Here is a 26,519-nt window from a genome sequence, read left to right on the forward strand (position 1 = left end):
GAAGTGGTCTTGGTGGCTCTTGGAGATGAATCTCTCCTTTTCCCATGATTCGGAAGTGGAAGCTTTTGCCTTCCCTTTTCCTTTTCTTGAGGAAACTCCGGTCTTGGGTGCCATTGATGGTGAATGAAAAATAAAAAGCTAGGCTTTTTACCACACCAAACTTAAAATTTGCTCGTCCTCGAGCAAAAAAGAAAAGAGGAGTAGAAGAAGAAGAAGAGAATTTGGAAGAGAGGGAGAGAAGTGGGTTCGGCTATGTAGAGAAGAAGGGGTTATGTTGTGTGAAAATGAAGAAGAAAGGAGAGGTATTTATAGGGAGGGGGGGAGGGTTAGGTTTCGGCCATTTTGGGTGGGAATGGGTGGGAAATTGAATTTGAATGTAATGGAGGTAGGTGGGGTTTATGGGGAAGAGGAGGTTGATGTGAATGGTGCATGGGGTAATTGGGAAGAGAAATTGATGTGATTGGTGAAGGTTTTTGGGAAGAAAATGAGATTTGGATTAGGAGAGTGTGAATAGGATTAAAAGAAAAGGTAGGTGGGGATCCTGTGGGGTCCACAGGTCCTGAGGTGGGGATCCTGTGGGGTCCACAGGTCCTGAGGTGAAAAGAAATACCATTCCTTCACTCTATAGGCGTGTAAATTTCCTTCATGCACCATTCTGGCGTTCAAACGCCCATTGGTGCATGTTCTGGGCGTTAAACGCCCATGTGATGCTTGATTCTGGCATTGAACGCCAGTTTCAAGCTTGTTTCTGGCGTTCAGCGCCAGATTGTCCTCTGCGTGCGCATCCTGGCGTTAAACGCCAGGATGTTGCTTGTTTTGGGCGTTCAGCGCCAGGAAGATGCTCTGTTCTGGCGTTGAACGCCCGCCAGATGCATCTTCTGGGCGCTGAACGCCGGCCCGTGCGTCCTCCAGGGTGAAAATTTTTTTCTTCTGTTTTTGACTCTGTTTTTTAATTTTTTTTTATTTTTTCGTGACTCCTCATGATCATGTACCTAATTAAACATAAAAATAACAAAGAAACAAAATAAAATAAAATTAGATAAATAAAATTGGGTTGCCTCCCAACAAGCGCTTCTTTAATGTCAATAGCTTGACAGTGGCTCTCATGGAGCCACAGAGCAATCAAGTCAATGTTGTCTAGTCCCAACACCAAACTTAGAGTTTGGAGATGGGGCTTGAACACCAAACTTAGAGTTTGGTTGTGGCTTCACAACACCAAACTTAGAGTTTGACTGTGTGGGCTCTTCTTGACCTTGAACTGAGAGAAGCTCTTCATGCTTACTCTCTTTTGTCACAGAGGGATTGCCATGTGCTTGAAACACAAGGTATTCTCCATTCAATTGAAGGACTAACTCTCCTCTGTTGACATCTATCACAGCTTCTGCTGTGGCTAGGAAAGGTCTTCCTAGGATGATGCATTCATCATCTTCCTTCCTGGTATCTAGGATTATGAAATCAGCAGGGATGTAAAAGCCTTCAACTTTTACTAGAACGTCCTCCACTATTCCATAAGCTTGTCTTACTGACTTATCTGCCAATTGCAGTGAGAACAAAGCAGGTTGCACCTCAATGATCCCTAGCTTCTCCATTACAGAGAGTGGCATAAGGTTTATCCCTGACCCAAGATCACACAGAGCTTTTTCAAAGCTCATGGTGCCAATGGTGCAAGGTATCAAGAACTTGCCAGGATCTTGTCTCTTTTGAGGTAGAGTTTCCTGAATCCAAGTATCCAAATCACGAATGAGCAAGGGAGATTCACTTTCCCAAGTCTCATTACTAAACAGCTTGGCATTCAGTTTCATGATAGCTCCTAGATATTGAGCAACTTGCTCACTAGTCACATCTTCATCCTCTTCAGAGGATGAATAATAGTCAGAGCTCATGAATGGCAGAAGGAGATTTAGTGGAATCTCTATGGTCTCTGTATGAGCCTCAGATTCCTCAGGATCCTTAATAGGAAGCTCCTTCTTGCTTGAAGGACGTCCCAGGAGGTCTTCCTCACTAGGATTTTCGTCCTTCTCCTCCCTAGTGCATTCGGCCATGTTGACTAAGTCAATGGCTTTGCACTCTCCTTTTGGATTCTCTTCTGTATTGCTTGGGAGAATACTGGGAGGGGTTTCAATAACTTTCTTACTCAGCTGGCCTACTTGTGCCTCCAAATTTCTAATGGAGGATCTTGTTTCATTCATGAAACTGAAAGTGGCTTTTGACAGATCAGAGACTATATTGGCTAAATTAGAATTATTTTGTTCAGAGTTCTCTGTCTGTTGCTGAGAAGATGATGGATATGGCTTACTATTATTCAGCCTATTGCGTCCACCATTGTTAAAACCTTGTTGAGGTTTTTGTTGATCCTTCCAGGAGAAATTTGGATGATTTCTCCATGATGGGTTATAGGTATTTCCATATGGTTCACCCAGATAATTAACCTCTGCCATGGCAGGGTTCTCAGGATCATAAGCTTCTTCAGAAGCTGCCTCTCTAGTACTGTTGGATGCATGTTGCAATCCATTCAGATTTTGAGAGATCATGTTGACCTGTTGAGTCAACACTTTGTTCTGAGCCAATATGGCATTCAGAGCATCAATTTCAAGAACTCCTTTCTTCTGAGGTACCCCATTATTCACGGAATTCCTCTCAGAGGTATACATGAACTGGTTGTTAGCAACCATGTCAATGAGTTCTTGAGCCTCTTCAGGCGTTTTCTTCAGGTGAATAGATCCACCTGCAGAATGGTCCAGTGACATTTTCAAAAATTCAGAGAGACCATAATAGAATATATCTAATAGGGTCCATTCTGAAAACATGTCAGATGGACATCTCTTGGTCAGCTGCTTGTATCTCTCCCAAGCTTCATAGAGGGATTCACCATCTTTTTGTTTGAAGGTTTGAACATCCACTCTCAGCTTGCTCAGCTTTTGAGGAGGAAAGAATTTATCCAAGAAGGCAGTGACCAGCTTATCCCAGGAGTCCAGGCTATCCTTAGGTTGTGAATCCAACCATATTCTAGCTCTGTCTCTTACAGCAAAAGGGAAAAGCATGAGTCTGTAGACTTCAGGATTAACTCCATTCGTCTTTACAGTATCACAGACCTGCAAGAACTCAGTTAAGAATTGATAAGGATCTTCAGATGGAAGTCCATAAAACTTGCAGTTTTGTTGCATTAATGCAACTAGTTGAGGCTTAAGCTCAAAGTTATTGGCTCCAATGGCAGGAATGGAGATGCTTCTTCCATCAAACTTGGATGTTGGCTTTGTGAAGTCACCAAGCATTCTCCTTGCATTATTATTATTATTTTCGGCCATCTCTTCCTCTTGTTCGAAATTTTCTAAAAGGTTGCCTCTGGATTGTTGTAATTTAGCTTCTCTTAATTTTCTCTTCAGAGTCCTTTCAGGTTCTGGATCAGCTTCAACAAGAGTGCCTTTATCCTTGTTCCTGCTCATAAGAAAGAGAAGAAAACAAGAAAGGAAAAAGGAATCCTCTATGTCACAGTATAGAGATTCCCTTATGTTAGTAGAAGAAGAAAGGGGTAGAAGAAAGAAGAAGAGGATTCGGATTTTTGGATGAAGAGAGGTGAAGAGGAGTGTTAGTAATTGAACAATTAAATAGAAGATAAGAGAAGAGAGAGAAGAATTCGAAAATAATTTTAAAAAGGGGTTAGTGATTTTCGAAAATTAGAGATAAATGTGATTAAAATTTGAAACAATTAATTAATTAAAAAGAAATTTTGAAAAAGGGATGAGGTATTTTCGAAAATAGAAGAGGGAAAAGTAGTTAGGTGGTTTTGAAAAAGATAAGAAACAAACAAAACGTTAGTTAGTTGATTGAAAAAGATTTGAAATCAAATTTTGAAAAAGATAAGAAGATAAGAAAAAGATAAGATATTTTAAAATCAAATTTTGAAAAAGATAAAATTTTTGACAAAGATAAGATAAAAGATAAAAAGATATATTTGAAAAAAAAAATTTAATTTTGAAAAAGATTTAATTTTAAAATTGACTTAACTAACAAGAAACTACAAGATAAGATTCTAGAACTTAAAGATTGAACCTTTCTTAACAAGAAAGCAACAAACTTCAAATTTTTGAACCAATCACATTAATTGTTAGCTAATTTTCGAAAATTTCATATAAAGATAAGAAAAAGATTTTTGAAAATATTTTGAAAAATAATTTTTGAAATTTTCGAAAATAAAATAAAAAAAATGAAAAAGATATGATTTTTGAAAAAGATTTTGAAAAGATAAGATTTTTAAAATTGAAATTTTGACTTGACTTGTAAGAAACAACTAATTTTGAAAATTTTTGACCAAGTCAACCCAAAATTTCGAAAATTTGGAGGGAAATAAGGAAAAGATATTTTTTATTTTTAAATTTTTAAAGAAAAACACAAAAATGACCCAAAACATGAAAATTTTGGATCAAGACACAAGATGCATGCAAGAATGCTATGAATGTCAAGATGAACACCAAGAACACTTTGAAGATCATGATGAACATCAAGAACATATTTTTGAAAAATTTTTGATGCAAAGAAAACATGCAAGACACCAAACTTAGAAATCTTTAATGCATGAAAAATATGAATGCAAAAATGCACATGAAAAACAACAAACAACACATAACAAGAAATCATCAAGATCAAACAAGAGGACTTGTCAAGAACAACTTGAAGATCATGAAGAACACTATGAATGCATGAATTTTCGAAAACAATGCAAGAAAAATTTTAAAAGCATGCACTTGACACCAAACTTAAAAATTAACACAAGACTCAAACAAGAAACACAAAATATTTTTGATTTTTATGATTTTCTAATTTTTTTTGTATTTTTATTGATTTTTTTTTTCGAAAAACATTTTTGGAAAAACGAAAAATAAAAGAAAAATTTTGAAAAAGATTTTTGAAAAGAAAATTACCTAATCTGAGCAACAAGATGAACCGTCAGTTGTCCATACTCGAACAATCCCCGGCAACGGCGCCAAAAACTTGGTGGACGAAATTGTGATCACTTGTTATGTATTTATAAAGGATGTATACTCTGAAGGCATTGTTTATTGTCTTCACAATCTCGTTCAACTAACCAGCAAGTGTACTGGGTCGTCCAAGTAATAACCTTACGTGAGTAAGGGTCGAATCCACAGAGATTGTTGGTATGAAGCAAGCTATGGTCACCTTGCAAATCTCAGTTAGGCAGATTAAAATAGTTTATGGGTTTTCGAAAATAGAAATAATAAAATAGAATATAATAAAAAGGATAGAACACTTATGCAGATTCATTGGTGGGATTTCAGATAAGCGGATGGAGATGCTGTAGAGCTCTTGGACGCCTGCTCTCCTACTCCTTCTGCTCAATCCTTCTTACTCCTTTCCATGGCAAGCTTTGTATAGGGGTTCACCATCAACTGTGGCTACTTTCATTCCTCACGGGGAAATAACCTGTGCGGCTGTCACTCGCACAGCTAACCAGTCTGGAGGCATCACCCATGGCTGATGGCTACATCCCATCCTCGCAGTGAAAACTATGCTAACGCACTCTGTCACAGTACGGCTAATCACCGGTTGGTTCCCGCTCCTACTGGAATAGAATCCCTCTTTTGCGTCTGTCACCAACGCCCAGCAGGTTAAAGTTTGAAGCACGTCACGGTCACTCATGATCGGAATCCTACTCGGAACACCACAGACAAGGTTGGACTTTCCGGACTCCCAGGATCCTACTCGGAACACCACAGACAAGGTTGGACTTTCCGGATCCAGATGAATGCCGCCAACTATCTAACTTATACCACGAAGATTCTGTTGGGGAATCTAAGAGATACGCATTCAAGCTCTGTTGCATGTAGAACGGACATGGTTGTCAATCACGTGCATTCATAAGTGAGAATGATAATGAGGGTAATTTGACTCATAACATTCATCATGTTCTTGGGTACGAATGAATATCTTGGAATAAGAATAAAAGAGATTTGAATAAAAGAAGATAGAATTTCATTAATACTTGAGGTACAGCAGAGCTCCACACCCTTAATCTATGGTGTGCAGAAACTCCACCGTTGAAAATACATAAGCAAAGCGTTCAGGCATGGCCGAATGGCCAGCCCTCTCTAACGTGATCAATGATCCCCTAAGATGAAGAATAAAACAAAACTGAGATCAAAGATGTCTAATACAATAGATAAATGTCCTATATATACTAGACTAGCTACTAGGGTTTACATGAGTAAGCAATTGATGCATAAATCCACTTCCGGGGCCCACTTGGTGTGTGCTTGGGCTGAGCTTGATCAATCCACGTGTAGAGGCATTTCTTGGCGTCAAACTCCAGGTTATGACGTGTTTTGGGCGTTCAACTCCGGATCATGACGTTTTTCTGGCGTTTAACTCCAGACAGCAGCGTGTACTTGGCGTTCAACGCCAAGTTACGTCGTCATTCTTCGAATAAAGTATGGACTATTATATATTGCTGGAAAGCTCTGGATGTCTACTTTCCAACGCCGTTGAGAGCGCGCCAATTGGAGTTCTGTAGCTCCAGAAAATCCATTTCGAGTGCAGGGAGGTCAGAATCCAACAGCATCAGCAGTCCTTTTGTTAGCCTTCTTCAGAGTTTTGCTCAAATCCCTCAATTTCAGTCAGAATTTACCTGAAATCACAGAAAAACACACAAACTCATAGTAAAGTCCAGAAATGTGAATTTAACATAAAAACTAATGAAAACATCCCTAAAAGTAGCTCAAACTTACTAAAAACTATATGAAAACAATGCCAAAAAGCGTATAAATTATCCGCTCATCAATATCCTTCCTTAGTTTATCAGTAACTTCAGATGGAAAGAATTTCTCCAGAAACTCCTTTCTGAGTGTATCCCAGTTGGATACATTTGCTAGAGGTTGAGTGTAGTACCACTCTCTTGCTTTTCCCTCAAGAGAGAACGGAAAAGCTTTCAGCAGAATTGAAGTTTCATCAGTTCCATCACGCCTGACAGTAGAACAGGCTGCCTGGAAATCTCTCACGTGCTTGATAGGCTCTTGAGCAGGTAGGCCATGAAACTTTGGCATCAAATTTAGTAGTTCGGTCTTTATTTCAAAATCCGTAGCTACCGCTGGATGATGCGCTTGAAACGGTTGCATTGTAAAATCAGGAGCACCTTCCTCCTGAATGGTAACTCTTCTAGCTGCCATGTTTTGTGCACGTAAAACAACCAAATCAGTGGAACGGGGGCTGGTTTCTTCCTCAGATTCACTTTCAGATCCACCCTCAGAGCGGACTAACCTACGCTGTTCTCGCCTTATTCGTGAAATTGTTCTTTCAATTTCAGGATCGAATATTAGCAAGCGCGGATCAGGAAGTGAACGTGTCATTTGACGGAAGAAACATGCAGCTCATAGTAGCAAAATTAAATAAAATGCAAGTAAATAAATTCTAATTAATAAAATTAGCACTCTATTGCAACTCCCCGGCAACGGCGCCAAAAATTTATGGAGTGCAGAAGCTGGTGAATTAAAAATTTATTTAAATGGTTACGTTGCAAGTATAGTTCTTAACTCACCGAAAATCTGCCTATCAATTTAGAAATATGTCACAGAAAGTTTAAATTAGAATTACTGGGAGTTTTAAGTCCCAGGTCGTCTCCCAACGAGTTGCAGAAAAGTGTGCTGTTTTATTAATCAGATATTCCAAGAAGTTGAGCTAAGTAAATTGGAATTTAAATTGATGAATTTTAAATAATATAAATAAAAGCCTTGAGTGGGAATTGATTGGTTAGAATCTCTATCATTGATGGTGTGATTGTAAGATTAATTTATAATTAATAGTTGTTCTGTTTGGTTATCCCTTACTAGGTAAGGGAAAGTCAAACAAGTGGGAATGCCAGATCTGTTCACAAGTTGTAATCCACTTAGTTCAAAGGGATTGGCGTTGGTGACAGGATAGCAATCCAACATTTAACCCAATTACAAATTTTTTCTTCAATCCTTCCAACTCAAGAGTTCCTTTTAATCAACTCCCCATCAAGTAATGAAACTACTCACGCATTGTAAATAAAGAATCCATGGCACATGAAAGGGAGTTAAAAGAAGACATGATTATTGGAATTGAAATTAAATTAAAAAGAAATAATCCTTGCATTAATTAATCATAAAAGTATTTGAATGACAAAATTGAACATAACAAATAACATGGAAGAATAAAACCAAGTTAAGAGAACAAACTAGAATGATGAAGTCTTGATGAGGAAATAACTCTTCCCAATATTCCCAATGTCACGCGATCGCGTCGTCCATGCGGACGCGTCGCTTGCACTTTTCCTCTTCACGCGTTCACGTCGTCCACGCTACCGCGTTGCTTGTGCTTTCCAATCCGCGCGGCCGCGCAAGCCATGCGGCTGCGTCACTGCGATTTACGCTCCTTCGCGCGGTCGCGTGAGCCATGCGACCGCGTCACTTTTCGCTGGTTATCTCCTCAAATTCTTGTGTTCCTTCCATTTTTGCTAGCTTCCTCTCCAATCTCCGTCTCATTCATGGCCTATAAAGCCTGAAACACTTGACACACAGATTACGGCATTGAATGGAATAAAGGAGAATTAAAACTAAATAATTAAAGTCTCTAGGAAGCAATTTTCAAACATGTAATAAATTCAGCAAGGAAATCTAAATTCATGCTAAATTGATGAATAAGTGGGTAAGGATCACGACAAAACCATACAATTAAACACAATATAAACTATAAAATAGTGGTTTATCAGTAGTTCAGTAACTTTCTTACTCAGCTGACCCACTTGTGCCTCCAAGTTTCTAATGGAGGACCTTGTTTCAGTCATGAAACTTTGAGTGGTTTTAATTAGATCAGAGACCGTGGTTGCTAAGTCAGAGTGGCTCTGCTTAGAATTCTCTGTCTGTTGCTGAGAAGATAATGGAAAAGGCTTGCTATTGCTAAACCTGTTTCTTCCACCATTATTGTTGTTGAAACCGTGTTGAGGTCTTTGTTGATCCTTCCATGAGAGGTTTGGATGATTTCTCTATGAAGGATTATAGGTGTTTCCATATGGTTCTCCCATGTAATTCACCTCTTCCATTGATGGGTACTCAGGATCATAAGCTTCTTCTTCAGATGAAGTGTCCTTAGTATTGCCTGGTGCAACTTGCATTCCAGACAGACTTTGAGAAATCATATTGACTTGCTGAGTCAATATTTTGTTCTGAGCCAATATGGCATTCAGAGTATCAATCTCAAGAACTCCTTTCTTTTGATTCGTCCCATTGTTCACTGGATTCCTTTCAGAAGTGTACATGAATTGGTTATTTGCAACCATTTCAATGAGTTCTTGAGCTTCTGCAGGCGCCTTCTTCAGATGAAGAGATCCTCCAACAGAGCTGTCCAATGACATCTTGGGCAGTTCAGACAGACCATCATAGAAGATACCTATGATGCTCAATTCAGAAAGCATGTCAGAAGGACACTTTCTGATCAATTGTTTGTATCTTTCCCAAGCTTCACAAAGGGATTCACCTTCCTTCTGTCTGAAGGTTTGGACTTCCACTCTAAGCTTACTTAATTTTTGAGGTGGAAAGAACTTTGCCAAGAAGGCATTGACTAGCTTTTCCCAAGAGTTCAGGCTTTCTTTAGGTTGTGAGTCCAACCATATCCTAGCTCTGTCTCTTACAGCAAAAGGGAATAGCATAAGTTTGTAGACCTCAGGGTCAACCCCATTGGTATTGACAGTGTCACAGATTTGCAAGAATTTAGCTAAAAACTGATGAGGATCTTCCAATGGAAGTCCATGGAACTTGCAATTCTGTTGCATTAGAGAAACTAATTGAGGCTTAAGCTCAAAGTTGTTTGCTCCAATGGTAGGGATAGAGATACTTCTCCCATAGAAGTCGGGAGTAGGTGCAGTAAAGTCACCCAGCATGGTAGGGATAGAGATACTTCTTCCTTGCATTGTTGGCTTTGTTGTTGTTTTCGGCTGCCATGTCTTCTTCTTGTTTGAAGATTTCTGTTAGGTCCTCTACAGAGAGTAGTGCTTTAGCTTCTCTTAGCTTTCACTTCAAGGTCCTTTCAGGTTCAGGGTCAGCCTCAACAAGAATGCTTTTGTCTTTGCTCCTGCTCATATGAAAGAGAAAAGAACAAGAAAATATGGGATCTTCTATGTCACAGTATAGAGATTCCTTGAGATGTCAGAGGAAAAAAAGAATAGAAGGAGGAGGTAGAAGAAGAAGAATTCGAACTTATCAAGAGAGATAGAGTTCAAATTGTTGATAGTGGAGTAGTGTTAGTCCTTAAATAGAAGGATGTGAGAAGAGGGGAAGAATTTTCGAAAATAAATTAAAAGATTTTGAAGAAATTTTGAAAGATCGAAGAATGATTTTCGAAAATTAAAGTTGGGAAAGAAATAAAGTGATTTTTGAAAAAGATTTTGAAATTAGAAATCAAAAAGATTGAAAATTATTTGAAAAAAATGTGATTAAGAAGATATGATTGAAGAGTTATGGTTTTAAAAAGATATGATTGAAAATATATGATTGAGAAACAATTTAAAAAATTTGATTTTTAAAATTAATGACTTGGCTAACAAGAAATTTAAAGGATATGATTCAAACATTAAACCTTTCTTAACAGAAAAGGCAACATACTTGAAATGTTGAATCAAATCATTAATTGTAGGCAAGTATTTTTGAGAATGGAAAGAAATTGATTTTGAAAATATATGATTGAAAAGATATGGTTTGAAAAAGATTTGATTTTTAAAAATTATGAAAACTTGAAAAAAATTTGAATTAAAAACAAAATCTTCCTTCTTGTATCATCCTGGCGTTAAACGCCCAGAATGGATACCATTCTGAGTGTTTAATGCCCAAAATGCTACCCTTTTGGGCGTTAAACGCCCAGCCAGGTACCCTGGCTGGCGTTTAAACGCCAATTTTCCTTCTTCACTAGGCATTTTGAACGCCCAGCTTTTTCTGTGTAATTCCTCTTCTGCATATTCTGAATCTTCAATTCTCTGTATTATTGACTTGAAAAGACACAAATTAAAAAGTTTTTTGAGTTTTTAATGATGAGGAATAATCAAAATGCCACTAAGATCAAATAAACAATGCATGAAAGACACCAAACGTATAAGTTTGTATACTATTGACACTAACAAATTGAGAATGCATATGAGAAACAACAAAACACTCAAGACAAGAGAATTTAAAGATCAGAGCAAGGAAATCGTCAAGAACAACTTGAAGATCAATGAAGTACATAATGCATGTAATTTTTGAAAATTAGAAGAATAAAGACATACTATTGACACCAAACTTCAAATTAGACACTAGACTCAAACAAGAAACAAAAAAATATTTTTTTGTATTTTTGAAAATTTTTCGAAAAGTAAAAAGCTTAAACATAAAATAAAATTACTTAATCTAAGCAACAAGATGAACCGTCAGTTGTCCAAACTCAAACAATCCCCGGCAACGGCGCCAAAAACTTGGTGCACGAAATTGTGATCATCAATGGCGCCATCAACATGGTACGCTCAATTGCAATCTCAACTCTTTATCACAACTTTGCACAACTAACCAACAAGTGCACTGGGTCGTCCAAGTAATAAACCTTACGCGAGTAAGGGTCGATCCCACAGAGATTGTTGGTATGTAGCAAGCTATGGTCATCTTGTAAATCTCGGTCAGGCGGATTCAAATGGTTATGGAGGATTGATGATTAAAAGATAAATAAAACATAAAATAAAGATAGAGATACTTATGTAATTCATTGGTGAGAATTTTAGATAAGCGTATGGAGATGCTTTGTCCCTTCCGTCTCTCTGCTTTCCTACTGTCTTCATCCAATCCTTCTTACTCCTTTCCATGGCAAGCTATATGTTGGGCATCACCGTTTTCAATGGCTACAGTCCCGTCCTCTCAGTGAAAATGTTCAACGCGCTCTGTCACAGCACGGTTATTCATCTGTCGGTTCTCGATCATGTCGGAATAGAATCCAGTGATTCTTTTGCGTCTGTCACTAATGCCCCACAATCGTGAGTTTGAAGCTTGTCACAGTCATTCAATCCCTGAATCCTACTCAGAATACCGCAGACAAGGTTTAGACCTTCCAGATTCTCAAGAATGGCCGCCAATGGATTCTAGCTTATACCACGAAGATTCTGATTAAGGAATCCAAGAGATATTCACTAAATCTAAGGAGAACGGATGGTGGACGAAATTGTGATCACATCAATATAGCATTAATATATTTATTGTAGGATTGTGGAACTTAGGATTTTTGGTATGAGTGGGCACAATTCCGTTCAACTGACCAGCAAGTGTACTGGGTCGTCCAAGTAATACCTTACGTGAGTAAGGGTCGAATCCACAGAGATTATTGGTTTGAAGCAATCAATATTTATTTTATTGATCTTAGTCAGGATATCAATAGGATTATTTGGATTAAAAGTGAAATTATTGGAATTGATAAAAGAGGGAACAATGTTACTTTGATTTGCAGAACTAGGAAATATGTTGGAGTTTTGGAGATGCTTTGTCCTCTGATTTCAACTCTTCCTTGAAATCTTCTTCTCACACGCAGGTTCCTTCCATGGCAAGCTCTATGTAGGGTGTCACCGTTGTCAGTGGCTACTTCCCATCCTCGCAGTGAAAACTATGCTCACGCACTCTGTCACAGTACGGCTAATCACCGGTTGGTTCCCGCTCCTACTGGAATAGAATCCCTCTTTTGCGTCTGTCACTAACGCCCAGCAGGTTAAAGTTTGAAGCACGTCACAGTCATTCAATCCCGGAATCCTACTTGGAATACCACAGATAAGGTTTAGACTTTCCGGATTCTCATGAATGCTGCCATCAATCCGGCTTATACCACGAAGATTCTGTTGGGGAATCTAAGAGATATTCATTCAATCTGATGTAGAACGGAAGTGGTTGTCAGGCACACGTTCATGGGTTGAGGAAGGTGATGAGTGTCACAGTTCATCACCTTCTCTACAGTTAAGCGCGAATAAACATCTTAGATAAGAACAAGCGTGTTTGAATGGAAAACAAAGGAATTGTATTAAATCATCGAGACGCTGCAGAGCTCCTCACCCCCAACAATGGAGTTTAGAGACTCATGCCGTCACAAAGTATGTAATTCAGATCTGAAAATGTCATGAGGTACAAGATATGTCTGTAAAAGTTGTTTAAATAGTAAACTAGTAACCTAGGTTTACAGAAAATGAATACACTAAGATAATTGGTGCAGAAATCCACTTCTGGGGCCCACTTGGTGTGTGCTGGGGCTGAGACTAAAGCTTTCCACGTGCAAAGGCCTTTCTTGGCGTCAAACTTCAGGTTATGACGTGTTTTGGGCGTTCAACTCCGGATAATGACGTTTTTCTGGCGTTTAACTCCAGACAGCAGCATGAACTTGGCGTTTAACGCCAAGTTACGTCATCTATCCTTGCTCAAAGTATGGACTATTATATATTGCTGGAAAGCCCTGGATCTCTACTTTCCAACGCCGTTGAGAGCACGCCAATTGAACTCCTGTAGCTCCAGAAAATCCATTTCGAGTGCAGGGAGGTCAGGATCCAACAACATCAGCAGTCCTTTTTCAGCCTAAGTCAGATTTTTGCTCAGCTCCCTCAATTTCAGCCAGAAAATACCTGAAATCACAGAAAAACACACAAACTCATAGTAAAGTCCAGAAATATGATTTTTGCCTAAAAACTAATATTATTCTACTAAAAACTAACTAAAACATGCTAAAATCTACATGAAATTACCCCCAAAAAGCGTACAAAATATCCGCTTATCAACGGACGTGGTTGTCAGGCACACGTTCATAGGTGAGAATGATGATGAGTGTCATGGATCATCACATTCATCAAGTTGAGGAACAATTGATATCTTAGAACAAGAATAAGCTGAATTGAATAGAAGAACAATAGTAATTGCATTAATACTCGAGGTACAGCAGAGCTCCACACCTTAATCTATGGTGTGTAGAAACTCTACCGTTGAAAATACATAAGAACAAGGTGTAGGCATGGCCGAATGGTCAGCCTCCCAAAGAGGGTTCAATCATAAGAACATGATCAAAAGATGATCCGACGATTGAAAGGTTCTCTAAATACAATAGCAAAATGTCCTATTTATAGAGAACTAGTAGCCTAGGGTTTACAGAAATGAGTAAAAGACGTAAAAATCCACTTCCGGGCCCACATGGTGTGTTATTGGGCTGAGCATTGAAGCTTCCATGTGTAGAGACTTTTCTTGGAGTTAAACGCCAGCTTTTGTGAGTTTGGGCGTTTAACTCCCACTTTTGTGCCAGTTCCGGCGTTTAACGCCGGGAATTCTGAAGCTTACATGGAACGCCTGTTTGGGCCATCAAATATGGGGCAAAGTACGAACTATTAAATATTGTTGGAAAGCCCTGGATGTCTACTTCTCAACACAATTAAGAGCGCGCCAGTTGGGCTTCTGTAGCTCCAGAAAATCCACTTCGAGTGCAGGGAGGTCAAAATCCAACAACATCTGTAGCCATTTTCAGCCTCTGAGTTAGATTTTTGCTCAGGTCCCTCAATTTCAGCAAGAAAATACCTAAAATCATACAAAAATACACAAACTCATAGTAAAGTCCAGAAAAGTGAATTTTAAATAAAACTAATAAAAATATAATAAAAACTAACTAAAACATACTAAAAGCATACTAAAAACAATGCCAAAAGCGTATAAATTATCCGCTCATCAGTCTTCTCAGGTACCTCTAAAGAAGCCAACTTCTGATTCTGTCGGTCCGAGGAATATCATCCTGACACCACAAGTTTGGGTGATTCCATCTGACCATGTTCAGCCGACCACCGGTGCAACGTCCTCTCCTACTCCTGCTGGTCCTCCCTCAAAAGGTCAAAAAACTATTGGTTCTTATGATCTGAATGACAAGAATTTTGATGGTATGGGTTTCGCTACCGAACTGATTGCTCCCTACGATAGGATTCCTTTGGATGATGTGTCAATTCTTCATCATCTTGATTTTGTTGTGAGTATGAGTATCTGAGTTGCCAATGTTGGGGTGGTCGTTTCCTGGGTTATCAAGGAGTCCCCTGTCCATGCCACTAGGGCCTTTTTGAAGGAAGCCAAGGCTGAGTTTGATAGGGTAAAGGGTTTGAAGGATGAGCTGGATGCTAAGGTTGTTAAGTTGGAGTTGGATGTGGAGAAGGAATAATCTCGAGCTACTGCTGCCGAGGCAACTGCAAACTTGGCTAAGGAAATTGCGAAAAAATACATGGAGAGCTACACCGATACATATAGCGAGCCGCTGGAGACCAAGGAAAGCCTTCAGTATCCCCAAGCTGATTATGCCGAATGGTGGATAGTGTGACTGATGCATATGAGAATTTGAAGGCCCAAGTCTGAATTCTTGACCCTGAGCTCGACCTAACTCTATTTAGTCTGGATAATATAGTGGAGGATGGCAAGATCGTGCCTGCCCCGGATGATGAAGATGAGGGTCTTCCACTTGTGTCACTAGGTAAAGCCTTAGCAGTTTCAGCTTCTTCCGTCCCTTCAGAGGTCGACCATCCAGAGCCCGAGCCCGAGCCCGGCCGGATGGAACTGTTGATGCTGTCCCAATCTCGACCATTCCTCCTCCTACAGCCAAGGATGCTTCTACTGGGGAGAATTTGCCTTTATAACTTTTTTGTGTTTATATTATAGTCTGACTTGTGGACTTTTGATGCACAAAAACTTGTCTCTCAACAAATTTTTCTTCGGCAAGTATACCGAATTGTCGTCAAGTAAAAACTCACAATAGAGTGAGGTCGAATCCATAGGGATTAACGGATTAAGCAATCAATGGTTAATTGATTATCCTAGTTAGACAAATCATATTTGAGTGATAAGTAACAAGGAAATGTAAATGGCATAAAAGTAAAGAAAGCAATAAAGTGCAGAAAAGTAAAATGGCAAGAAAAGTAAATGTAAGAACTAACAATAAAATGAACATTAGGATCAGGAGATATTGTAATCCTCCGGATCAAGTTCATTCTCATCTCTTCCTCAATCAATGCATTCATTGATCTCCTTGGCAATCTTAAGTGATTAAATCCCAATTCCTTGGCAACCTAATCTCTCTAAGCTTGAACAATTTCCCAATTCCTTGATTTAATTGCTCATGGGAAGAGATGAAGTTTGGTCACTGATTATACCACACACATTCATAGATCAAAGTATTCGTAGGATTAAATGTCACAATATCCATCCAACCCCCAACCTAATCCAATGTGAGATAGCATTTCTAGCATGATCTCCTCATTCCTCTTCCAAGGTTCCGAGGAGATCCAATTATGGAGGGCTTCTCTTCGAGGATAGCTAACCAATTGGATGAAGATCAAAAGCTCTCTAGTAAAATCAAGAGAAAAGAAAGAAGAAGAAGAATGAAAACTACAATTGATCCATTAAATGCAATAGAGCTCTCTAACCCAATGAAAAGAGTTACTTGTTCATTGCTCTACCAAAATAGAAAAGAAAGAAAGTGCAGAAAAATAATTATAAAGATTAAAATTGAAATGAAATTTTAAAGTTCATAAATGAAAAGTACAAACTAAAATTTAACTACTACTAAGAAAAGAAAAAGAAGAGAAAGGGAAGAAGAGTGTAGGAGGGGAGGGGTCCGAAGACCCACTATCCTTGGAGTGTGCCAATTCACAGAAGTTCGAATTGGTCTTCACTCTCTCCCCATTCCTTCAATTTCTCCCTTCCAGAATTTCTTCCTTCCCGATTGAATTGAATGTAAAAACTAAGGCCTTTATATAGGCTCTCCTAAATTACAAAATGAAATTAAAAGCAAATTACAATTAAATGAAAATTCCTATTCTAGATGCTTCTTGTGGCCTTGATTGGTTGACACTTGTGGGATTTCTTGCTTGAGGTTGGGTGGTCCTTGTAAGAGAAATGAATCAAGTTGAGGTCCAGGTACTAATCGTTAGTGCTACCGATAGCCACACTAATGCTACAAGTGTGGCGTTAGTGCTGAAGTTAGTGTAGCTAACGTCACACTTGCTACCCAGTTGGTGTTTTTAGTGCTTTAAAGATGCCTCTTGTTTGTGCTCCATTTTCACGCCCACTATAAAATATTATATATCATTGGAAAACTCTGAATGTCAGCTTTCTAACACAACTGAAATCATCTCAATTAGACCTCTGTAACGTAAGTTATGCTCCTTTGAAGTGGACAAGGACGATGGCATAGTCGCTGGCGTTACTAGAAAAGTTAGCCTCAATTACGTCAGCGTTCAGGGGATTAATATTGCCAGGTTCTGGAGCTCAAACTTAATGTCCATCCCATACTATTATATATTGATGGAAAGCTCGGGATGTCTACTTTCCAACGTCGTTAAAAGTGCATCATTTGAAGCTTTAAAGCTCGAGTTACACTTCTTGGAATGGGAAGAGGTCAGCTGGCCTTACTACAGGTTGATACCATGTTCATCTTTGTACTTTCGGGGCAGGTTTTCTCCCTCAAATTCAATGTCCACCATGTAGTTCCATATATTCCTGGAAAGCACTGGAATCCTACTTTCCAATGCCACTGGAATCACCTCATTTGGAGCTTTGTGGCTCAAGTTATTCTTGTTTGAAGAAGGCATGGTCAGGCTACCGGGTGAGATTTTGCCCACGTTAGTGTAACTAACGTGGCCCTTAACGTAGGCATGCCATGGCTCGAGGGTGTTATTGACACTCACCTTTGTCACTAACGCTACAAAACCCCCGTCTTCCACATTAATGGTCCACGTTAGTGTAACTAACGTGGCCATTAACGTGGGTCTTCCTTTGCTTTGCTAAAGTTAGTGGCGTTAATGTTGCCAGTAACTTTCCATGCTCTCCTTCTTCAAAGTTAATGCCATTAACGTTCCCACTAACGTTGGGGCTTCCCCTCTCTTCCACGTTAGTGCCCACGTTAGTGGCGCTAACGGGGCAACTAACGTGGGCTAAGATGACATTCGAAGACGTTAGTGGTGCTAACGTTACCACTAACGTTGCAAACTTTCCTTCCTTCCACGTTAATGGCCACGTTAGTGGCACTAACGTGGCTCTTCTCTGCTTCTTGTTACCTGAAATCAATCAAACAAAGATCATCAACGTCTTGCTCTTAATCATGAGATCATGCATCATCCATTTTATCATTCAATTCATGCATAATTCTTATGAAATCATTCAAAATTCACAATGTTTGCTTGAATCATTGTATGATTGCATTTTCAACCAAATACTTGCTTATTTCCTAAGAAAATGCATGAAACCAACCTAAAGCATACAAAAAATGGCTAGTAAAACTAGCCAATATGCCCTGGCATCAACTTTTGAACTTGTTTTTTGTAACTCTTTATGTGGTTGACTTTTTTGACATTTGGTTGCTTCCTAGAAACTTTATTTTGCAAAACTAAAACACTTTAAACTTTGAGGCTGCCTTTTAGGTGGCCTTTTGAGTCTTTAATGTTTTATTATGATAGCTGCATTTTGCTAAACGTTCGGGGCTTTTCTTTTTTGCAACCCTTCAAATTTTTATTTAAGTATTTCCCAATCTGACCTCCTTTGAGTGAGTTTTCTAGCCTTGTCTTTGGGGGTCATGCCCTGTTTTGACTTGGCACTGGTCAACCTTGTATCAAGTCGAGCAATCTTTGCAGCTTGGTGGCTGGGCTTTTTAGTGATTCATTCGACAACTTTTTAGTGTTTCTTAAGTAGAACCTCTTTAGTTTCGGATAACTTTTCTGTAGCCCTGTTCTGAGGTCGTGCTTTCTTTTGAGCCTTAAGTTGTTTCTCTACCTTTTTAGCTTTTTCTTTTCTTGAGGTCATACTTGTGCTCTTCTGACCTCGACCTATCTGGCTTCACCGTTCAGGGTTTTTAGTCATATTCCAACAACTTTTCAGGTAATATTCCAAGGGGAACTTTTTCTTTATAGTTTGTTTGGCTAACTTTTTAGTGCCGTTTCGATTTGTCGTTTTGCTTTTTAAGTAGTGTCTTTTTGCAAGACTTCGTACCTTTCAACAAAGCACTTCTGGCCTTTCTTTGGCCTTTGCGAGATATCTTTGTTCCTTTTTAGTGATCATTTCACTGGTCCGACTTCTCTGTCGGGCCATCTTAAGTTATTTTTAGTAATCCACTTTTAGTCAGACCTCGTCAGGTCGCTTTCTATGGATTACTTTTTATAACTTCTTGCATTAATTTGCTTCTATCACTTTCACCTTGCCGACCTCTTTGTAATCGGGCAATGAATTTGGTTTTCACCTTGCCGACGTCTTTGTAATCGAGCGATGAATTTTGGCATTTTATGAGCTTAGATTAATGCGTCTTGGTAGGAAACTTTTCAGGGAATGGATAACTATTATTTGCATATTAAAAAAACATAAATAAAAATATTAACATACAAGTGCTTACCCTTCTAGGTCGGGTAATTTGGTAGATCTTGGCCTCGCACCTTGATAAACTAGTATTTTATGGTTTATCATGTGCTTAATCTAGTGGTTTTATCCATTACTCTCACACTTATTCATAGAAATCGCATGTTTTGCATTTTCCTTCCTGAATTTGTGCTATGATTGAAAACATGTTTCTTTGGTCTTAATGTAGCTAAATCTTAATCCTCTCTTATTACCATTCGATGCCGTGATATGTGTGTTAAGTGTTTTCAGAGATTACAGGGTAGGAATGGCTTATAGAACGGAAAGTGTTGAGGGTTAACTACAACTCTAGGTCGATCTCGGATGAGATCTTTTGTATTGGTCAGAGATGACGTGTCCGGCTTGTGTGTGGCGGATGGAGCTGTCGTGTCCAACTTGTTGGACTGGCAATGCTACTGATCCTTCGTCACCGATGGGTGGTGGTACCTACAGGGACTCCGATGCTTAAGTTAGCAAGGGTATTAAGCAGGTTTTTAGTAGAATCAGAGTATGAGTTATACCTGGGTGCTCCAGTGTATTTATAATGGTGTGGAGTGACCTTTTCAGATAAGATAAGTTAGTTATCGTATCTTATCTTTATCTTATTTTTCGTCGGAACCGCCCTTATCTCTATAGGCTTGAGCTGCCCTTTGGGATTTGGGTCATGTTCCTCTGTTTGGGCCCTTTACAGGGCTTTTCTGGTAGTTTGGCCGAGCTCTTTAAGAAGAGGTCGGGTAGTTTGACTTGAAGAGGTCGGTCGTCTCGTTGCTAATTGATGAGCGGATAATTTATATGCTTTTTGGCATTGTTTTTAGGTAGTTTTTAGTAAGTTCAAGCTACTTTTAGGGATGTTTTCATTAGTTTTAATGTTAAATTCACATTTCTGGACTTTACTATGAGTTTGTGTATTTTTCTGTGATTTCAGGTAATTTCTGGCTGAAATTGAGGGACTTGAGCAAAACTCTGAAAAAGACTGACAAAAGGACTGCTGATGCTGTTGGAATCTGATCTCCCTGCACTCAAAATGGATTTTCTGGAGCTACAAAACTCTAATTGGCGCGCTCTTAATGGCGTTGGAAAGTAGACATCTAGAGCTTTCCAGAAATATATAATAGTCCATACTTTATTTGGAAATTGACGACGTAACTTGGCGTTGAACGCCAAGTACATGCTGCTGTCCGGAGTTAAACGCCAGAAACACGTCATGATCCGGAGTTGAACGCCCAAAACACGCTATAACTTGGAGTTCAACTCCAATAAAAGCCTCAGCTCGTGGATAGATCAAGCTCAACCCAAACATACACCAAGTGGGCCCCAGAAGTGGATTTATGCATCAATTACTTACTCATGTAAACCCTAGTAGCTAGTCTAGTATAAATAGGATAAGTTACTATTGTATTAGACATCTTTTGACAGTTTGATCTTTAACTGTTTTAGTCTTTGATCATTCGGTCTTTTGATCATTCAGCGGGCTGGCCATTCGGCCATGCCTGAACCTTTCACTTATGTATTTTCAACAGTGGAGTTTCTGCACACCATAGATTAAGGGTGTGGAGCTCTGCTGTACCTCAAGTTTCAATACAATTACCATTACTTTCTATTCAATTCTCTTTTATTCTTATTCCAAGATATACGTTGCACTTTAACTTGATGAATGTGATGATCCATGACACTCATCATCATTCTCACCTATGAACGCGCGTGACTGACAACCACTTCCGTTCTACTCTAGGCCGGGCGCATATCTCTTAGATTCCCCAACAGAATCTTCGTGGTATAAGCTAGATAGATGGCGGCATTCATGGGAATCCGGAAAGTCTAACCTTGTCTGTGGTATTCCGAGTAAGATTCCGGGAATCTGGAAAGTCTAACCTTGTCTGTGGTATTCCGAGTAAGATTCCGGTATTGAATGACTGTGACGAGCTTCAAACTCCTGAAGGCTGGGCGTTAGTGACAAACGCAAAAGAATCAATGGATTCTATTCCAACCTGATTGAGAACCGACAGATGATTAGCCGTGCTGTGACAGAGCATTTAGACCATTTTCACTGAGAGGATGGGATGTAGCCATTGTCAAGGGTGATGCCTCCAGACGATTAGCCGTGCAGTGACAACGCATAGGACCATTTTCCCGAGAGGATGAAAAGTAGCCATTGATGACGGTGATACCCTACATACAGCTTGCCATGGAAAGGAGTAGGAAGGATTGGATGAATGTAATAAGAAAATAGAGATTCGAGAGGAGCACAGCATCTCCATACGCCTATCTGAAATTCCCACCATTGATTTACATAAGTATTTCTATCCTATTTTATTTTCTTTTTATTATTAATTTTCGAAATCCATAATCATTTAATCTGCCTAACTGACATTTACAAGGTGACCATAGCTTGCTTCATACCAACAATCTCTGTGGGATCGACCCTTACTCACGTAAGGTATTACTTGGATGACCCAGTACACTTGCTGGTTAAGTTGAACGGAGTTGTGTCCACACATAATCAATAGCCATTAAATAAATCTCATACAAATACAAAGAGGGTCACAATTTCGTCCACCACTAATCATCCCGGGTCGGACAGCTCGACCTAGGGTATGAACAGTGCCCCTGCTCGAGCTCGGAATTTTTTGAGGTCGAGTCTTAGTTTTCGATCCTTCTTCGGTGAAGCCGAACTCGAGCATTTTGTCTACTTCTTCTTTGCAGAGTTCTCCTTTGAATGCGAAACGTTTCTTTTTGAATTTTATTCTTTTGAAAACACGCGTCCCTTGCTTTGGGAATGTGCGAAGGTCTAATAACCTCATTAATTCTTTTTAACGCTCCATTTCTTTGTTCTTTTTGAACTTTTCAAAAAAAAAAAAAAAAACGGTTTCTCTTCTCTGTTTCTTAACTTCCCTTTTTCTTTCTCACTTTCTGTTTTCGCTTGAATATTTGCATTTTCGCGTTTCTCCCTGCAACGTAGTTTGGTGATCATTGGTGCTTTCTTTGCTCTGAAAGGCGATTCAGGTTTCTATTTTTCTGTCCTCAGTTTCCTTCGAAGCTTCCTTTTTCTAGGTTGGTTCTTCTTTTGATTATTTACTTATTCTGTTTTGCCGTCGGTTCTTTGGTAAAGTTTTAGTTTTGCTTGAATGCATGTTGGGAAGCTTGAACCTTTTTGCGTCATCGTGCTTACTTGTTGCTGTGCTACATGTTTTTCTGATTTTTGTGAACCTGTTTTCTTTACCCAAAAGGTTGCTCCTTTTGATGACCTTCACTATGTTTGATGATTTTACTGATGAACCTTTGTAGAAAGTAACAATTTTCTCTTGTGGCTCATTTTGATTTTCTTCTTGATCCTTTCGTTGTTTGGTAGTTCCATTTGTTGATAAGCTGAGACTGTAAGTTGGGGAGGTAGTTATTTTGATGACTTTTGATTTGTAGCTCATGGCTTTCTTCTCTTAATGTCGCTTTTGTTGAGAAGGGGGTTATCTTCCTGTTAGGATGTGTAGAGATGTAGACTTGTAGGCTTCCCTGAGTCCTTATTCCCTAACTTGCCTCCAAAGGATGTCCCTGGATCTCTAGTGTGGGTCCTGGGGTTTCTTTTTGTTGCTTGTATTACTCTGTGTCATATTTGTCCGAGATGTTTTTTAGTAATCCATTTTCTTTCTTGTTTGTAGGACTAGTTGGCCATGTCTTCTCGCAAAAATATTGTTCAGACGTCTTCTAAGGTTCCTGAGGGGATGTCCGACTGGTTGGACTCCCTTGTGTTGCTGTGTGTATCTCTAGCTAATTCGGAATTCTATGTGGTGCTTAGGAAACATCATCGAATATGTAGTAGTGGGGATCAAGAAAACAACTATGAATTGGTAGCACCTGATTCTGACGAAAGGGTCTGCTTCCCTGTTCTGACCCAGGGGGAGCGTCCCTTTTTTATGCATACGATTTCTTCTTTATCCAGATGAACATCACCCTTCCCTTTACTTTTTTGAGACCGACCTATTATGGTCTTGCAATGTAGCCCCATCGCAGCTTCATCCGAATTCTTGGGGTTTCATTAAGATTTTTCAGTTGGTTTGTCAAGAATTTGGTGTTACGCCTTCTCAAACTCTTTTTCTGTATCTCTTTGTGTTGACCAAGCCTGGGACTACCAAAAAGAAAGCTTCTTAGATTTCTTTTAGGTTGGCCTAAGGACATAAAGTTTTTTCCTTGTATAATGAGTCCTTCCGGGATTTTAAGAATTACTTTTTTAAGATCCGAGTTGTTGAAGGAGCTCGTCCTTTCTTTCTGGATGAGAATGGCGAGCCCCGCTTTCCTTTAGAATGGAAGAAGAACGTAGTGGTGTCTAGGTATACTTGGGAAATGTTGGACGAGGTTGAGCAGGATTTTGTGACTATCTTGGAGGATATTTGGGGGAGCCTCCCTATCTTGATACCGAGAAATTTTTGGGGGATCCATCCTTAATCCAAACTATGCTGGGTATTATATTTTGCAACATTTTACTTTTCTTTCTTCTTATTTTCTGACTTGTAATCTGTTGTATTTTATTTTTCAGAGATGGCCAAAAATAATAACTCGATGAAGGCCTTTAAGAAGACGAGAAAGGCTACTGCGACTCAAAACGTCTCGGCCAAGGTGGCTGGGGAGGGGTCCTCTCAGGTTTTGTCGAAGCCATCTATTCCGAGCTCTCCTGGACTGAGGAGGATGGTTCCTACTCCTCGGGTTCATTTGGTTGATCCTTCACAGGCTTCTGCTGCTACCTCTTCTTCTACCGGTGCTCCTCCTCCGAAAAAGCAAAAAACAGCTGAGCTCTTTAACCTTGATGCCCCTGACTTTGACGCTGTCGAGTTTGTGGACCAGCAAATTGGTCCTTATGGTAAAATTGTTCCCGATGACCCTGATGATGATGATGTCGACCCTCCTTCAATGCCTGCCACCAAAACCTCCTTCAGCTGAGGTTGGTCATCCTGAGTCAGAACCTGATTGTCAAATCTTGAACCGGGATGATAGGACAGTGGATGCGGTGCCTCTTCAGACTCGTCATCTTTCAACCCCGTGTTGATGCTGTTGAGAAGTCTTTGGATCCTTAATGATTATTCTGGATGTTTGTGTAGATAGCCCGACTTGTGGGCTTTTAAACATTTTATATTTTGTAGATGGTGGTTCTGACTTTCTGCTACTTTCTTAGTTTCTTGTTTAGCAACTTTATTTTGAAAAACAAAGTAGTTTTCAAGCTCTTGGGGCTGATTTTGGTGGCCTTTTGAGTTATTATTATAAGTTGTGCTTTTTATGACACGTTTGTCTGCATCTGTCTGGTACCTTTTAGGTTTTTTGGGAGTGTTGGAGCCTTATTGTCCGACCTCTTTGGATTGCCTTTGTATTTTCATACTTGTGGCTTGATTCTTTTTGAGGTTGTGGATGTTTGGGTCCAACTTGTATGTCGACTTCCTCACTTCGGTCTGAAGTTATTTCTAGTAATCCTCTTTTTGGACCTTTGTCAGGTCTTTTTTAGGGATTACTTTTTATAACTTGTTTGTGGGGGGGGGGCGACTTCATCATGTCGGTCCCATATAAGTTATTTATAGTAATCCTCATTCTTGGACCTTTGTCAGGTCTCTTTCAGGGATTACTTTTTATAACTTGTTTGTGGAGGCCGACTTCATCATGTCGATCCCTTATAAGTTATTTCTAGTAATCCTCTTTCTTGGACCTTTGTCAGGTCTCTTTCAGGGATTACTTTTTATAACTTTTTGATTTGGGGTCGACTTCTTTGCTTCGGTCCCTTCTAAATTATTTTAGTAATACTCTTTTTTAGGGCTGGCCAGGCCTCTCTATAGGGATTGACTTTTTATAACTTTGGTTATTGTGAACGACTGGTCCGACTTCTCTATGTTGGCCTGTCTTTTAAGTTATTTTTACCAACCCATTTTATTAAGACCTCATCAGGTCCGTTCTATGGATCACTTTCGATAACTTCTTACATTATTCTGTTTTGTCACTTTTTCATCTTTGCCGATTTTGTCGAAGTCAGGTTTGATCCTTATTTTTGTTGACCTTTTGATGAATTTAGTTTCATCTTTTTTATCTTTATTGTGGTCGGACAGTGAATTTGATCTTCACTTTCTACCGATCTTGTAGCTTTATAATCGGGCGATGAATTTTTTAGTGTTTCAGACTAATGCGTCTTGAGAATTTGTAGGAAATCTAAAATACTTTATTCAGAAGAAAATGCACATATATACATGTGGGAGTTTTATCCATCTAGGTTGAGCAATTTTGTAGATCTTGGCTTGGCACCTCATTAAAAAACCTTTTCAGGAAAAAGAGTGTACCTTATCCTAAGATCTTTATTACCTCTAACTGTAGTATCTTCTTAGGTTGCAGGCGTGCCATGACCTGGGAAGCTCTCGCCCTTCGAGTTCGGACAGTCTGCAGTAGCCCTTTCCAAGTACTTCTATGACTCGGTAGGGTCCTTTCCAGTTTGCTGCCAGCTTTCCTTCTCCAGGTCGAGTTGTTCTGATATCATTTCGGATTAGGATGAGGTCATTCTCGGCAAAACCTCGCGGTACTACCTTTTGATTGTATCTTGAAGCCATTCGACGTTTTAATTCTTCTTCCCTAATCCGAGCACTCTCTCGAATTTCTGGAAGTAGATCGAGTTCTTCCTTTGAAGTTGGGAATTGACCTCTTCACTATAGTGGACCACTCTGGGCGATTGATGAGCGGATATTTTATACGCTTTTTGGAGGTAATTTCATGTAGATTTTAGTGTGTTTTAGTTAGTTTTTAATATATTTTTATTAGTCTTTCCTTTCAAAGATACTTGCTATCAATTAATGATTTGATTCAACATTTCAAGTATGTTGCCTTTTCTGTTGAGAAAGGTTTAATATTTGAATCATATCTTTTCTTGTTAGCCAAGTTTTTAATTTTCAAAATCAAATCTTTTAAAATGTTTTTCAAATCATATCTTCTCAATCACATCTTTTTAAAACTAATCATATTTCTTAACCACATTTTTTCAAAATAATTTTCAATCAAATCTTTCTGATTTCTAATTTCAAATCTTTTTCAAAATCACTTGATCTCTTTCCACTCTTGTTTTAGAAAATTAATTAGGTTTTTCAAAAT

At 39.1% G+C, this 26,519-nt stretch overlaps 2 non-coding genes across 2 annotated transcripts; both read left to right on the forward strand.

The window, feature by feature from the left end:
* The first annotated feature begins 2,805 nt into the window (after positions 1 to 2,805).
* Positions 2,806 to 2,909, forward strand: LOC112718769 (small nucleolar RNA R71). Its single transcript, XR_003161095.1, has one exon. It is a non-coding gene; the product is annotated as a small nucleolar RNA R71 (small nucleolar RNA).
* A 6,527-nt stretch (positions 2,910 to 9,436) lies between these two features.
* On the forward strand, positions 9,437 to 9,544 carry LOC112718459 (small nucleolar RNA R71). Its single transcript, XR_003160798.1, has one exon. It is a non-coding gene; the product is annotated as a small nucleolar RNA R71 (small nucleolar RNA).
* Positions 9,545 to 26,519: the final 16,975 nt, after the last annotated feature.

The sequence above is a fragment of the Arachis hypogaea genome, chromosome 10, assembly GCF_003086295.3.
Source record: "Arachis hypogaea cultivar Tifrunner chromosome 10, arahy.Tifrunner.gnm2.J5K5, whole genome shotgun sequence".
NCBI classification, from domain to species: Eukaryota; Viridiplantae; Streptophyta; class Magnoliopsida; order Fabales; family Fabaceae; genus Arachis; species Arachis hypogaea.